The sequence below is a fragment of the Amblyomma americanum genome, chromosome 4, assembly GCF_052857255.1.
Source record: "Amblyomma americanum isolate KBUSLIRL-KWMA chromosome 4, ASM5285725v1, whole genome shotgun sequence".
Taxonomy (NCBI): Eukaryota; Metazoa; Arthropoda; class Arachnida; order Ixodida; family Ixodidae; genus Amblyomma; species Amblyomma americanum.
Window position 1 is genome coordinate 125,441,146 of NC_135500.1, and position 5,314 is coordinate 125,446,459.

Consider the following 5,314-nt stretch of genomic DNA (forward strand, 5'->3'; position numbering starts at 1 on the left):
AGCTGCCCGTCACATCTTTTTATTCAAAACGTGCGCTGCACGAGCACGTACCAGAGTTAAGGATCACATTGTTAGCAGCGTGGAGTATGCTCCTGATTGAAGTCGAAAGTGTATATACTGGCATTCAACTTTGATGCCTTCTACTTAGTGGCGAACGGTAGGTGCTAAGATGTATAAGGAAGCAAGTTATGAAGTGGCATAACAAGGATATCGGTTTCGTTAGCTACTTTTGTGCCTTTTTCACAAAGCAGATTCACTTTGAGAAAACACCGTGGATAAACCAGCACTGTATCGATTAAATGTTTTGGAGTTCCGGGATTTAGCCGCTAAATGTCGTTGCGCAGCAGATATACAAAATAAACCCATTGAATCTCTTATAAAAAATTTTTACTGCGCAACTAGAAATTGTGGCTCCAATCCACGCTGTGAAGGTGGTTGGACAGCGAAGCTGTAAAACGGCACCCAATTACCCATTGCGACGTCACTTGCACGTTCACACACACGGCTCTAAAAAAAGTGAATCCAGGCACAAGTGAAATGTACTTGAGCTACATGCTGTAGACCTGATTTTAAAGGAGATATGCTCCTGCATTCAATTGTTAGCCTGCCGTTTTTTGCTTACGACAACGACAGGAAAACGCAAGCGTAATCTTTACGGGGAACACACGGAGAGAAGGAACGTGCTTCGCATTGTTTGCAGGCGCCCTTATCATGCACGATGGCAATTTTTTTTAACGAGATTTATTGCCCCAGGGCATGAATGGGTGAATGTGTGATGAAAGATGTAGTAATGATTAAATTAATGAAAAAAGGGTAGCTGATTTAATGAAGTCCAGTAGAGAGGGCTTGGAATGACATCAACCCCTTTCGAAGTAGCTGCAAACGTAATGTTTACTGGAACCCGTCGGACGGTGTTCCCATTGTTCACACGCGCCTTATCATCGATCATGAGGTTTTGATGCTTTTTTGTTTTTTTAATGAAAATGAATAGTGAGCTGTATGCCTGATTTGAAAGGAGGTGTATACCTTTATATATTTTTATTTTTCATATTTATTTGTTTTTTTAATTTTTCTTCCTTTCTGTAAATTATATATTTTTATTTGTTTCATTTTTTCTTGTGTATTTTTATTTATTCAGTCATTTTTATATTTTTATACTCTGGCAGCTTTATGTTCAGTATTACACACGATTTCCATGCTGTTGGGTACTTTTCCACGGGCGTTTTTTGGTGACGACGATGGCACGAAAATTTCCTTGAATGCTAGAGGTATGCAGCTTTGCTGTAAAACTAGCGAATTATGCTAACATCTTGGCCAAGAACAAAAAAAAACTGCGCGGATATGCAAAGCTGCTCACGCTCAGATCACGAATGTTATTTTACGAATATCGCTCAAGAGAAAAATATGTAACAGATGTATATTACCGGTACTCAACTATGGGGCAGAAACGTGGAGGCTTAAGGAAAAGATTGTACTTAAACTGAGGACAGCGCAGCTAGCTATGGAAAGGAAAATGATAGGTGCAATGTTGAGGCACCGGAAAAGAGCAGAGTGGGCCAGGGAGCAAACGCGGGTTAATACCATCCTAGCCTAAATCAAGAGTGCGCTTGGGCAGAGAGTAATCGAGGCAACGAAACTTCTTGTTTATTCTTTGAATTTATTTTTTGTAGTTGCTACAGATTTTTTTTTTAATTAGCGCAACTACTAACAGCGACACCAAGAGGCCGGGCACCTTCTGTCACACTGAATGTCGCAGCGGTGGATGACCGATGTCACGTGCGCCTGCGTCGCGTCTGCTCTGTGAACAGACGGGATGCCGGGGCTGTGCCGTGTCTAAAAAATATACAAGCCGACGTCGCGGCAGCTGGCGTGCTATCTCCATCCTGCGGTCAGAGCGTCTCATTTCTGTTGCCTACGCCCGACGCTGCTCGGTTATAGGCCGTGTGGCCCTGGCCCCGTGCGCCGCACTGACAGCCACAGTGACCTGCTTTTTTGCCATCTTAGCGCAAGGGCGAGCGTTGCCGCGAGCACTGCTACCTGTGCTGGTATGTTTCCATCGCAGTTGGCTTCAACACAGCTGCTCGGATCCCAACCTTGAACCTGATCACGGCGGCTGTCCCTTCATCTAGAGTTTTGCACGCTTATATTTCTCAAGTCCCTAGAAATATATTTACCGTTTCTGCCTGCCAGTGAATGATAAAGCTTGCACTATTGCACCGTCGCGAAGAAATGGGCAGCTAAAAGACTGAGAAAGAGAACACGCCTTTCAGGAGTATTCATTCGCGCCAAAAGATAAAATCTAGATTACATGTCAGTTGCGAATGCATATATGGGAAATGACCCATTAAGTTACCACGTCGTACCCTTAAGGCGGAGCTAAACTGCTCCCTCCAATTTTTATCCTTGACAATCTGTACCCAGCAAAACACCACCAATGTGTTATGTGTGTTACCTCGTATTTTCTTTCTTTTTTTTGCCGTGCTTGTATACCTTCTTTCGAGCACCTTTCCCAAAATTTGGTTGGATATTTTTTAAAGAAATATTTATTTCCTCAGGGCATAAATAGTGCATGTAGTGATAATTGAAAGAAAAGGATGGTTAAAATATATGAAAAAAGGGTCGTCGAACTAATGCAGTCGAGGAGTAAGTGATAATGCCTACCATTCGTCCAAACGCTTTATGACGATGGATTGTTCCGTGGAATACCCTCTGCCGCCAGGTGCCGGATTCTCCTCGGCTTCAGCGCTGGACAAACTTAAAGCAGATGGTGTACATCGGCCTCAGTATTCCTAGATTTGCAGACTACACACCCGGGACATGAATATAAATCTCGAAATTGAGGCCACTTTCGAGTCATGGCAGGAGTGAGGGCCAACCCGGCCCGGACCCTCCGAAGCACAACTTTCTCTGCATGGGTGAGACCTCGGGTGAGGTTTACCGCACACGGAGGGATTTCAGCACATGTGGGGAACCGGAGACGCTCCTTTCTCGTTACAAAGAGGGTGGCATTATCCAGGTTTAGGAGCCGAGGCAAAAACGTGGATGGCATCTGTTGACGTGTCGCAAAATCAGCATGGATTTGGGAGCTCTGGAGGTGACGTGGGGTACATTCGATAAAAAGTGGCTGCTGGATGCGTGCCGCCAGATGATGGACGTTTTGGAAAATTTCTGGGATGCGACTGACGCGTCGTACTGGGCCTGTTACATGAAAGGCGTCGGTGCAGATAGCAATACAGGCCATAGGAGCATGGGAATGGCGACTACAGAGCAAAGCACTTCTTGAACAGCAATCAGCTGAGCACAAGAGAAAGATGGAGGCTCTCGAAGTCGAAACCTCGTCGTGTCTATAAGGGCACGCTGGCAAGGGCAGTAGATTGTAGTTGTTTCGCAGGCTTGGATGCTTGCATCGACATAAACCACGATGAAACCATGCGGCAGACGGGCATCTTCCCCTCTTATTCGGTGGCGAATGGACGACCCACATTAGGCGATGTTGGTCGACGTAAATCCGCTCGTTTGTTATCGCTCTGTACTAAAAATTGCATCAAGAAAAAATTGGTGGAGGCGGCGGTAGTATGAAGTGCGACGAAGCATAAGACGCAAGACCACAAGTTGAGTACGACAGGCTGGGCTTAAGCCTACGGGTAATCGCGTCGCTGCTGCACCAGCTCATCTACTGTGTTTAGCTGTGCATTCCTCTTGCAGCTCCACGATCGGGGCGATGCTGGGAAGGCAAGTGATGACTTTCATTGCCTTTTTATTTACAGATTTTAGTTGATCCCATTGTACCCTTGCGAAATGCTGGAATTGGGCTTGTTCAAATGCTCTCACCAACTACCGTGCAGCATGAACGGGTTAGGGGCAATGCTTAGAGTGAGGCACAACGCCTGAATCGCCTGCTGTTTAGCCCGAGAAAACCAAGCTGTCCCCGTTTCGGGAACCATGAAACACATACTTTTGCAGTAGAACTTTCCTTAAGCGGAGCGTCGGTTGCACCCCGGAGGTTGGCGACTGATATGTACGTAGTTTTACTTGCGGAAAGGAGAAGTCTGACTGAATAAGCATAAGTCGACCTAACATACAAGGCTGATTGCAGGGCAGCGGCTTGAGTAAGTACTTTTCAGAGAGTGCTCCACATCATGATGTCATCTGGGTACAGCAAGAACTTAATGTCAGGAACATCGGGTAGGCGTTATGCAAGGGTGGCGAAATATATAATAAATAAAACTGGTGACAGCACCAATCCCTGAGGTATGCCGCGAAGAGGAACAAATAACCAGACAGCGTCCCTACTGAGCCGTATTGCAAGTTGCCAGCCTTCAGGGAAGGATTTTACAACAATATTGCGTATTTAAGGGGGAATGTAGCACATCAGTTCAGTGGAGAATTGAAGCATGATTGATGTTATCGTATGCCTCTTCGACATGAATGGTGAGGACGATGTGGCCATTGTGGCTTGAGGATGAACACAAAACTCTCGACACTAGTACAGCCAACACATCTTCACTACCTATGGATGGACGAAAAACAATTTCGGCGGGGTGGCAGAATCAGTGGTGCTCAAGCAGCCATGAAAGTCGTGTAGCTAACATTTTCTCTGCAACCTTGCACCGCGGTGGCGTTAGGAATAAAGGTCAGAAGTTGCCAAAGTCTGTCGGCGGCTTTCCTTGCTTTGTGATGGGGATCACAATAGCCGATTTTCAGCTCTCTGGTATGAAGCTCTCTGGGCGTACTTTCATAATGTCGAGGAGCTGAGCTAGCCACTCGCAACTCGCGTTCTTGTAAACCTCTTACGGCATGGAGCCAGGACCGGGCGCTATCTTCTGGTTGGGGTCATCTATTGTTACAAGTAACTCTGACATAAGCTGGAGTGCCTGCCAAATAAGAAACACTGACTAGGGGAGACAACACATTCTTTCGGAAAAACTTCCATGCTGCTTTTCTGGCATAATCATCCGGCGGCAAGTTAGCTGCGAAGCACGTTGTGAGCGTCGGTACGACGGCCACCATGTTTCATTACACGGAAAGCTCACCAGAGAGAAACATTTGATGACTCTGAAAAAGCCTGCTCAAACCACGCATGCCACTGCCGTCGTGACAGGTCGCGCGCATATTTGCGAGCACTAGCAGTGGGGTTATTCAGCTGTGTACTGTGCCTGTGCAGAACTCGGGTCTCGTGAAGCCGCCAACTCAACTTGTCGGCAAGACGCCCACAAGTTAATAAGAGCGACATCCGGCGCCTGTCGATAAATGGCTTGCCAGGGAGTGGTTGCAGCCCTATTGAGTGCGCATTGTATGCAGTGAACAAGCAGTT